This window comes from Oreochromis aureus, linkage group 3, assembly GCF_013358895.1.
Source record: "Oreochromis aureus strain Israel breed Guangdong linkage group 3, ZZ_aureus, whole genome shotgun sequence".
Classification (NCBI taxonomy): domain Eukaryota; kingdom Metazoa; phylum Chordata; class Actinopteri; order Cichliformes; family Cichlidae; genus Oreochromis; species Oreochromis aureus.
In genome coordinates, this window is record NC_052944.1 from 18,067,778 (window position 1) to 18,079,338 (window position 11,561).

Sequence of the window (11,561 nt, forward strand, 5' to 3'; positions counted from 1 at the left end):
ATACGTTTCCCTGACTGCCTGCTATTAGCGAAAATGTGTAAGCTGCCTTGTCGTCCACCTGCTCAGGCTGCCAGGCGAGCATCTTGTCCTGGATGCATTACATGACCGGCGAGAGCACACACACAAAAAAAACCCACGAAAAGATAATAACCGGCTCATCTGAGGCAGAGGTGAAGTGCAAGCCTATTCGCTTGTCCGCAGACATGTAATCTGTCTCGAGAGGTGCTCTCTCTTCTGGCGCCTCTGTGCTTTGACTTTCGGAGGCAGGGTAGACCCACCCAACCTGACTAGGCAATGAGCTTAGAGTAATGGTGTCACCAGAGCGCTGAATCTCATTGAGAGTTGCTTGAGCAAACATTATCTCACGCTGAAACCACTGCAACAGTGTCTGGAGGGGAGGCTCTGGTGAGTTATTACACAGTGAGTTTTAATCTTACAGGAGGAAATACACGCTTGCCATTTAATGTAAGAAGACCAGAGGGCAACCTGGGTGCATTCTGCATGTGCTTCTCCATGCAGGGTTGAAAGTAATTGAACTAATTAGGCACTCAAAGGGACCAAATTAAACATGCGGTTGGCATTAAACCGTGGATGATTTATATTTACCTATAAACTTTGCCCAAGACTCCTGCTCACCACCGGACTGTTTTATGCATCGTTTGTTTAATTATGACTATTTGTTAATGGGCATTCTGAGAGGTCTGGCGTACTGGTTGAAAATATTCAGGGTCGTTCAGGAATGAAAAGAATGATAAACAGCGGTTTAACAAGAGCGGCGAAAACAACCTTTTTCTTCACAGCCAAATATTTCAACAAACTGTAATACATTTAAAATTATATACAGAACTCAATAAAGACGCATTCAGTGCAAAAAATATTAACAACACTGCACGTTTGATCAGCATTAGTTGTGACCTTGCACACAAGATGCTATCAAAACAGCTTAATGCACGAAACTGAAGCGCTGTAAACAAACTCCAACTGTACGAACAAAGCCAAATTAAATGAGGGAAGCCAAGCGTTAAGCAAAGTGCAGCCACTGGATTATCTTTACACCTATTAGAACACAGAAATAACACCGCTAGGCAGTGGTGACCACCACAGAGCTGTTTTTCTTTCTTTTTTTAAACTACTCGTGTTGTTTTTTGTGAACAGTCCGACCAACTCGGAACGTACCAACGGCTCATCTGTGTGCTAGTCCGGTAGCTTATAATGTGCCAGAGCTTCTCAAATAATTGCACTTATCTCGTGAGCAATAATGTCAACTCTCTCTCTTTTTTTTCCTTCCCCTCTCTCGGAGCATATTGCATTCCCCAAGTCAACAGTTCAATCTCACCTTCCCCGCCCACTTCTCTCCGAGCAGCAGATGCCATAATTTTTCTTTGCCCCCACTTCTCTTTCTCCTCACCCACCTTCCTTCTACCCACTAGATGGATCAGCTCTCTCTCTCAATCCATGCTTCCTCTGCACCTCCTCAGACGGGGAGATTGATTTGTCTACAGGACGCCTCTGACCTTTGATATGATCCGATAAGGGACGCACGGCCCTAACCGAATTAGACAATCAAAGGGGAGGCACATTAGAAGTGAGAGGAGGGTGTTTCCCTTTTTTGCTCGCAACATGCCGCTGCTTTTTTTTTTTTTCTATGACGGTTAAATCCACTGTCCATCTCCTGCCAGCCCCAATCAGACACCCGGGGGAAAATAAAAGATGTGTTTTCAAATTGCACTCTGCCTAAAGGCTCTTTGGGCCAAATTTAATTTTCACCTTGCATCGATTTTCCCTTACTCCCAACTCAATGGATCCTAATGTTATCTATGGTGTATTTCTGTGCTACGCAGGAATAAAAGGGAGGCCTTGTTCTGGACTGCTGCATGTCAGAAGACACTGCGTGCAATATGTCTTCCTCGTAGCATCCAGGGACCGAAATGATTGAGAAGCTGCCCTTTTCTTTGTGTCAGTTCTGGCATCGCTTTGTGTCTTTGGGATATTTCCCAAATCAACTTTCATCCGCATGTATTGACTTGACTTGACTTAATCCTCCAGTTTGTCTTTAAAACTGATGTTCAGTACTGTAACTTTTAACCAGGAAAAGATATTTGCTTAACGCATCGTCCGCATTTTTCAGTCCAGATGCATCCGACTGAAATAGCGGACTTCTGTTGTGATGCCTTCTGTTGTGAAATCTAGACGGCACACATGCAGCGTGCTAGATGCTTTTACTAAAAATACACCTAACGTCAAGGGATGGTGGGCTTTTGTCTTATCTGTAGCTGGATGCAGTGTTGTTACCATGAGCCTTAGCCTGAGTTGGATTGGCACATTTGGGCATCCAGGTTAAAAATCAAGAAGCCTCACCACCTCTAATCACGATTAGGTCTGTCTCTCAGCACAGATTATGAATGTGGTGTTTGTTTTCACTTTTTTTATCCCAGGCTTGATTTCTGTAGGAATAACTACAGAAATAGCTATTTATAAAGATACTTAAACTGGGTTAAGCACATCTAGCTCTATTTATAATGCTTTAATAATTAATGAAAGATAATTTAATTCCTCGGCAAGCTGCAGTCAGGCTATGATGGGAATCACATCATTAGAAACGCTGCATCGAGTGGAAACAGAAAACACTGATGAAAAAAAGCTAAATTAGATTATCCAAAAAGGACAACGCTTTAGCGTCCGTCTGTTTGGACGTTTTTAGAACCACTCGGGTGTCGAGGCTGAGGGAACCTTTGTGGCAGCTTACCCTAAAAAACCCATTCATAAATAAATAAATAAAGATATTTTGGGGGGGGGGAAACAGCTGACAAGCCGGATGGAAGAAAGGATAGGTTTCGACAGATCCCAGCCTTCTTTCACTGGAACATATGAAGAGGAAAACAAAGAGTGAAGAGGATGACGAGGAAAGGCAGTGGCTTCAAAGTGGGCTACAGTGTTGCAAAGCCAACAAATGGCGTGAAGGCACACTCAACTTGCACGGATACACATGAGACCCCGTATCACAAGCCACAACACATAACCAGGCGCGGGTATGAACAGAGGGAGGGTGTTTGTGTGAAGAGGGGGGATGAAGCAGTGGGGAGAGCATGAGGAGATGCGATCCCTCCCTCCCACCCACCCCTCTGGCAACGTCGGTATCCTCGGTACCATTTGTTTGTCGTCTTAAACTGGCAGAGAGCTCAGGAAGCCAGGGTCTTACATAAACCCTACCCAGTATGGCTCTTTGCTGGGGAACTGATCCCTCCCAAAACCCTCATTGTTATTCTCTCATGATGCCGAGGGATCTGCCGAGCACCCACAGCCAAACCTACAGCAGGACTGAGTGGGAGGTTGGGGTGCTGTGTTTACATGTGTGCTCTGTCAGGGGGGACTGAGCTAACTGTACACACAGGATTACAGACGGAGCACAACTTTTAAAGCTGAAATGTCACTCATCTTATGAGGACGTGGTCAACGTTTTTCCCTCAACTTCAAATCGCTACACAGGGGGCAAAAAAATAAAGTGCAGCATTCTTGTTCATTAATCCTTCCAGGTCTGTTACATTGCTGACTTTGTGCGATCATAATCGCTTAAAAGACTCCATGAGACAGGTCTTCTTTGTCAAATTGAATTTCCACTCCACTATCACCAAGTGGCAGATATTCATCAAGGGGAAAGGGGGAGAAAAAGATTTCAAAAGGTACAATATAATAGGCTCGAACACACTTCCAGGGATGTCCACATTCTCCTACGTGTGGAGATTACACTCTGCAGCCACGGAGCTGCTGAGTCTGTCAGGGGTTTGATTTAAATGTCCAAGGTAGAGCTTGATCAAAACATGTCCTTTTTCAGTCTGATCAAAGACAATATGGCCGCTGGGGTCTGTGAAATCCATGCTGTGCACTCTCAACCTCAGTATTTACAGAACAGAGCTCAGCTTCATTCAATAAAATATGCATAAAGCACGAGCTGCCTCATGTGATTGGCTCATCTCCGGCAGCTATTCAAGAATTTTCTCTAGGATTTTTTTTTAGGATTCACGTATAGAGTTGAAATATCTATTTAGTCAAATCTGGGAAGTGGAATTTACAGGATCTCTATATTTGCCATGGCTCTGCATATTCTTACATTACACTCGGGCTGTTCTTTAGCTGGCTGTAAAATACTATTAATAAATTATATGCCGTTGGTTACAAGCCTCACTGATCCTACCACAGTGGTTGGACTATTTCATATCCAATATGAAGTTTTTTTTTTTTATCTTAAGGCACCTGAGACAGTTTCCCCCCCCATAAAACCCAAATAAATACTTTTCTAAAACTAAACCCTTAAAAAGTTTAACTTCCTCTCTTCAGCAAAACAATAATGTGGTGCCCATCACGGTGTGCAGAAGAAATATTGTTCACAGTGACCTCCAAGTGACTACCGGAATGGGTTCAAGGTATGAATATAAAAATCTAATAGTGTGAATCTGAGGCTGCTGGGACAACTGAGATTTCTTCTATTTGCAGCTAAGGCTTCATCAAAGTATCCTTTATAAGGTGCATTTTTGTCAGCCTTTCTTTTTTCTCATTACTGACCTGAAAGGACAGTAAGAGAAAAAAAAAGTTGGCATCGGTGTTGGAAAAAAAAAAAGAAAGAGAGATTGGAAAGTGTCTGGAATCATAAGCAAGTCTGGGATGTACACAGAGAAAATGAATCTTATCTTTAGGTCAGAGGCGGATGATCTGACAAAGAAGCCCACAAGCTGCCACTCGAGTTCACTTTCCACTTCTGCTACTTTCTTTTTGTTTTTTCCAAACGCTTTGATTCGCTCTACCCTTTCCCATGGTGGAAGTCCCTTGGATAGCAACCGAGTAGGTCTAATTGATTTCTCTTGTTCATGTCGGGTAGAGGCAGCAGCATCGAACTGTGCAGAGTACCCTGGCTCCAGCTTGCCTGCATTATTCCTTTCTGTTTTCTTCTTTGCCTCCATATCCCAGTAGACTATAAGGCCAATATTCAACATACCAGTGCCCTCTAAACTCTCACAAGATGCCAGATGGCCGAGGTATGCCAAAGCAATCGCATGTATGGAGGTAAAATAACACCATGGCGCTGTACACGTGGCTTACATAAAGGTCAGGCTGTAAGATTACACTGGCGTTTACTCTTCTGAAATCACACCAAGTCGTTATCGCAGTTAGACGCTATCGTGCCGAAATAACTAGCGGTAAAGGCGATGATATCATGAATGCCCATTCAGCCGACTCCAGTGCAGCAGCTTTGCAGAAAATAGTAGCTTTGTAGAATTATTCAAATTATTCATATTTCATTACTATATTATATTGATTTTTTTCCGACAATTAAACAAAAACAAGCCTGCAGTTCCAATTGCTTTTGCATTTCTTTGCATGACATTCAGGAATCCTCGCGTTCACCCTACTTCAACAGGGATTGTGACTCAAGGCAGCACATCTATAACATTATCCTCTCGCCTTTGTCTTTGGTCGGTATCCATCAGTTTTGTCACATACTGTCATGTCAGGGGAGCAAGAAGGCAATGCTTTTCTATTTAATATTTTTGTCTGTTTGTTTTTCCAATTTTAACAGCACAATGCAGACCAGATTTTCCTTCTACAACAACAATGCAGCCGACAGTCGAGCAGGGAAGGGAAACATCCACCACAACGTTGGCGGCTGAGATGAATTTCTAATCACGCATGATTGAGCTTGGATTAGAAGCACTGCTAGAGAAATTAGGTAACAGCATATTTACAACAAAAGCGCCCTAACTGAACAGTGTTTTCTGCTGGTTCAAGATCAAGACAGCCAAGGTCAAATTAAAGCTCGGCAGAAATACAACGAACATCAACACACAGGTAGCATAACTGCCATCATATGGATGTATAAAGAATACTTAGCACTGCTTATGCATCATGAACCAGCACTGAATAATTCAATGAAATGCCATGATATTTACATATTACAGAATTGCATTTGAATAGGTCAGTAATATGACATGCACCCTTCAGTATTGCGCAGAATACTGTGGACTAGCCAAAGATTTACATCACCAATGGTGGAAGAAATTAAAGGCAGCTTTATTGACAGATCAAATGATGCTTGCATCATCTTTTAATAGAGGTTCTGAATTTAAGCTTCATCTTAAATCATGTATTCCCAAGAGAAAGTGGTGGCTGTCATATATGAGTAATTAATGCTACAGTTAGCAAAAAAGAACAAAAAAACCCCACAATAAGTTTGATTAATGATCAATGAACTCTGCCTTTCCTCAGTTTAATTCCATCACATGTGTGTCTGCTACAAACATCTGCTACATCTAATCAACAGCTTATGGTGGCTAATGCTAGCTGTTAGCATACATTAGCTACTTCTTCAGATAACACTGAGTCAGTAATGCATGTGTTGACGTATACTTTAGCTATCAGTGTAGCCAAAGATTACATTACTCTGTCATGCTTCAGACTGTTATAAAAGATATCTTATTTCTTGGACAGCTAACACTAGGAGCACTTATGCTAACTTTACAGTCTCCATGATATAACATGATATTCTTTTTCTCAGTTTATTACTCGAAGCGATTTCCTTGTTTTGTTGCAGTATACTAAGCAGGTTATGATGGCTAACGCTAGCTAACAGCACATTTCATCTAACAACACTGTCCATTCAACAGTTTTCTTCCTTTTTCCTCTTACACATCTTTACAGTCTGGTTCAGGGTGCAAAGTTGGAAAAACATTACAATACATGACCATGCACCAGACAGCTGCTGCTACTGCAAAAACACACACACACACAAAAAAACATGTTGTATAACCAAGAACAGGTCTTGCACAGGCCAAGGGCGTCTTTTGAAACTTTACAGTATCTTCACAATAATACGTAATTTTGCCAGGAAAACAGATCTGTACATTCCCTTGCAGACTCCAGACTCAATGTCTTTTGTTGGCTTGTTACGATGCAAACTTGTATTCATTAATCAAGGCTTACTCGGAACTAACCTGGAGAAGCCAAATATTGATTGCTCTCAGATAAGACTTGACATGTGGTTACCCAGCTATCAGATGGCAAAAAAGTACATTTCATCTGTGCCACTTATATAACATCAGTCTATCCTGATCATTTGTAATGCCTTTTTTTGTTTTTTTGATTGTTTAACATTAACTTCAATATCAACGCTGGGCTTTTAAATTAAAATCTGACCAGCGTGAAGAAAAAAAAGGATTAATAAACCTCTCTTAATTGGATAACATGAGCAATCTGCAACGGCTCACCTTCCTACTGTATCACATACATCAGACTTAATAGCACTGACATCTCCTGCACGAGGCAAAAAGTTGTTGTTTAACAACTTAATGAGTGTCTGATTTATGACTGGAGCCCGGTGTCTGATAAATAAACAGCACAGGTGAGAGGGTTTCATCTCACGGAGCGTTTTCTAATCAACAGCTAAGAAGAGACGAAACATTTAAGGTTGTACTTGTGTGCATTGGGCCTGCGAATAAATGTGTGCGAGCGTGCCGGCTTGCCGAAGTGAATTCCACTCATCATTCACATCTTCCAGCGTGTGCATGAAATAACTGATTAGTTGCATCTATCAAATTCTAAAATCTCCAATATTTCACGTACGTATTGAAATATCATCAAGGAAGCGCAAAAGGTCAATACACGCACTGTCAGGGAGGGAGGGGTGGGGATAAATATCATCCTGTTCTTATTAACAGTCATGTGACAAACCACATCTGAGGCTGTGTGACGCGCATATTCGTGCACATCCACGGGAGGAATGGGTTTGTATTGTCATGCGGCCGCCTGCGAATCTCAATGAGATGCATTTTGTGCCAAGTAGCCAAGGGAGTTGTTAAATGTGACGGCATCAGAACATCCAGTTTCGGAGAGGCTGTGTCCATGAAGGGACAGCGACACCCTCGTGAGTGAGAAGCTCGCTCTGCAAGAGACGTGGAACTTTGGCAGCCAATGCATCAGCTAGCACAAAATGAAGCCTGCCTCATCCAAGAGCATTAAGATGCGGATAAATAAATAAAACATTGCCACCATGAGAGGAGAGGCAATGTGACAGCGGGAACTTTTTTTTTTTTTTTTGTGCTTGCTTTCATGTTGGCAGGCGCAGGCATTTTATTTTGGGATGAATCAAAATTTCCTGAAAACGCCTGCGCCAGGTGTATCTAATTATCTGACAGTGCATCCTCATTATAAAACGGCCCCTGGGAGCCGGGCCTTCAGCTTGCCGAGCCTTGGACCGCAATCAAGGTGCTCCTAACAGCAAGCGCACGAAGATAATATAGACACTACGTTTCCATAGATGTACTGAGCCCACTTTTTTTCTTTTTTTTTGCTGAGAACTAGGCAGTGTTTGCACTTTCACGATACTGCGTGTGCCCGTTTTCTTTAAAAATCCATATATACCTACACGAATACTGTAGTTTTGCCCGTTTGCGGCGCATCCATGTGACAAACACATGTCAGTACAGTTAGACAGTCTGAGGAATGAAAGGAAAAACAGCTATACATGTATTAGCAGCTGTTATGACAGCCCCTTGCTGTCTCAGCCATGCCCCGATTATGTCACCTGGATGAAGTTTATAAACCATAATTACAGCTTATTCCTGATTCTCTCCAGGGACGTGCAAGCAGGCAAAAGGAAAAGTGGGTGTTGTCAACACGGTCACACTAGAGCAAACTATGTTAGGGCATAATTAATGAGAGAAAAGGATCTGCAGAAGTGGCAGAAGTGCAGCTCTGTAGCTGCCAACGCTGGATGCTGATCTGGTGGGGGGGGGTCACCATGGAGGAAGCTTGAGCAACTGTGAGCAAGCCGACTTGTCCTTTTCCGGCTTATGATTTCCGGCCACAGCTTAAATCCCATCCAGCAGTGATTGATGTGGGCTTGGCGAGTGGGTCTGGGAGCATCACTCAAAGGCAAGATGGAGGAAAAACTGCGGAATGTTTCCAGTTTATGAAGTGGGAGCGCTGCTGGGTAGATGATGGCGAGGGAGGAGGGAGGGAGGGGGCATTCTTACCTAGGACTAATCTGTGGAAAGCTTTGCAGCAAATGATTCAAATCCGCTTTATGCTCAAACGTGTTTACTCACAGGGACACCTGAGCTGCGTGACCACTGACTTTCAGCATTACTTTTTCCCATATTGCAATTTGCTGGTCATCTAAAGAGGGTGTGAGCACTTCACCTGATGTTCCTCCTAGATTTGGCAACATTATTACCTTCATATAATTACTGCTGCTAAATGATAATACATGATTACCTTCTAATTTGAACTGGTTTAAGAAGGAAAGACACAAATATTTAAACTGACAGATCATTAGGGATTAAAATAATGATAAGCAACCCTTAATTACGGTCCAAACTAGGATGAGTAAAGTCTTTTTTCAATAAAGCAGCTTAATATTAAGACAAACTCATCTGCATGAATAAAACCTCGCCAAACTGTGTTGCTGAGCCACATTAGCGCCTTTTTATGCGTTAAATTTTAGTGGACCCTGTGTCACAGTTTCCTCTGCTTACCCATTTAGTTCCTTTTGAAATGCAACAGTAGCCTATCTCTTGCACTGCCTCATGACTGGCAGACCGTAATGCTATTACCTCTCCTTGATGGTCATGCTCACTTAGCCCCCTGTCACTCTACACTAGCCAGGGAAGACACATCTCTCTGACTGGCTGTCCTTGCCCTCATTTGCGAATGCTTCTCTTTGCTACAAAATACCGAGGAACCACAAACTTTTCACTTCATTATCTTGCCTTTTAGAGGCTTTCCACTTTTCTTTTTTTTTCTCGGGCTGCAAAGTATGACTGCAAATCACGGGTAATTGGCTATATATGAATCACTTGTCAGTAGTAGTCTGACAAAAAAAAAACCTCTTTAACGCAGGGAAGGGGTCGCATAAATTATGGAACGTCCAAATCAGGCAGTGATGGAGGGAGGAAATAAAAAAACAAAAAACAAAAAAAACACGGGCATGTGCTGACACACTACTGCGCATGAGCCACTGTCAGTCACCAGTCAAATCTGGCATCAAAGCCTGTCAGATAACAGCAGCAAAATGGGTAAACTGGGTGAGTCACAGCCCACCCACCGGCTACACCACCTGAGTCAGGAGCTCTTGGGCACGCAGTAACGCGCGCGCACACACGCACGCACGCATTCATAGATAGACTAAGCAAATCGTCTCAGTTTGCAGAAGCAAACATTACACCAAACTTTCTCAACACGTCCCACAACTATGGCACAGAATAACCCCCCCTTAAACACACACGCACACACACGCACACATTTCCAGCTTGTTTATGCGTGCCCGCGCATCCTCCGGAGAGGGCAGAGCATCGTTCGGGGCAAAGATGGCTCTCTCCCTCTCTCTCTCCCTATTTCTATTTTGTGTGTCCGTGTGAGCGCAGTACGTGTTATAAATGTTGACGATGTAAATTCTGTTAAATATCTCGCCGCCATCTGGAGTGTAGAAGCGAGCGGCAGCCCGGTGCACGTTGCGTTTGCGCCACATTCTCCACAACATCCCTCCAAAGATGTGCAAAAAATGAAATTTAAAAAAAAAAAGCACCCCGGGCTCCTACTCACATCGCGGCACGACACAGAACTTGGAGCGGACACAGAAAAAAAAATCGACACTTTATTCCACACATGGAAAACATGACGAGCTGCTCTCGGCTGCAATTGACAGAATACGAAAAGAAAAAGTACTACTTACTCTATACCCAGGCGGAAGAATGCAAAGCCCTCGCAACTGTAGATAAAAAAGGAAAATAAAAAAATGAGGGATGCGCTTCGTGTTGTTATTTTTCATTCAAAGAGATCAACTTAGTAATGGATAGCTGGGTGTCTTCTCAAACGTGAAGCTTTTTTTTTAAAAATATATGTATATATATGTACATATCTCTGTGTACAAAAATCTGCACTTACCATGGGCTGTCCGAATAAATTCCTTAGGAAATTCCAGAGGAGTCCCTTCTTTCTTCACTCAAAGTCAGAAAACAGCAATGCCTTTTTCTTATTCCAAAAACAGGCCCCCGAATGAACTGAAAGAGAGAAGAGACCGAAAAAAGGAAGAAGAAGAAGAAGCCACAACAAATTCCGTTAGAACCGGGAGTCCCCCCCCTCCCCAACACCAACACCACCACCCAAAAAGTGTTGACCTAACATCTGTGAAGGAGAGCAAACAATAAAAAAAAAGGCAACTCGTAATAAATTGGCGGAATGGACAGATGGTACCTGCTCTCTTTATCACTGCCGACAAAGACAATGAGAGCGGCAATAAGACGGGCACAAAACTGAGAGAGCTGAGCTTTCCTTAGGAAACGCAGTCCCGGCGTGCTGTCGGATTCTACGCGCGCGCGGGCACGCACGCACGCACGCACACACACACACAGCTGCCGACGACGGCGGGAGCGAAAGCGAGAGAGGGGGGGGGGAGAGAGAGACCTGGGATGCTGCGCTCCAAAGCTGCACTACGCAGTCTGGCCGCTTGATGGCCAGCTAGAAGAGCTGCTGAGACTGGGATGTTTCCCAGCACTGTGAGAAGCTGGAGCCAA

The 11,561-nt window shown here is 43.3% G+C and overlaps 1 protein-coding gene across 1 annotated transcript in view; it reads right to left on the minus strand.

Annotated features, from left to right (window-relative positions):
* The window catches only part of LOC116333162 (receptor-type tyrosine-protein phosphatase delta), a 397,398-nt gene extending 386,136 nt beyond the window's left edge, over positions 1–11,262 (minus strand). The window contains exons 1-3 of the mRNA XM_039609499.1: positions 11,242–11,262; positions 10,933–11,048; positions 10,721–10,756 (exon numbers count right to left, since the gene is read on the minus strand). The gene's annotated coding sequence lies outside the window, so the exon portion shown is untranslated. The remainder of the gene's footprint in view (positions 1–10,720; positions 10,757–10,932; positions 11,049–11,241) is intronic.
* Between the last annotated feature and the right edge of the window lie 299 nt (positions 11,263–11,561).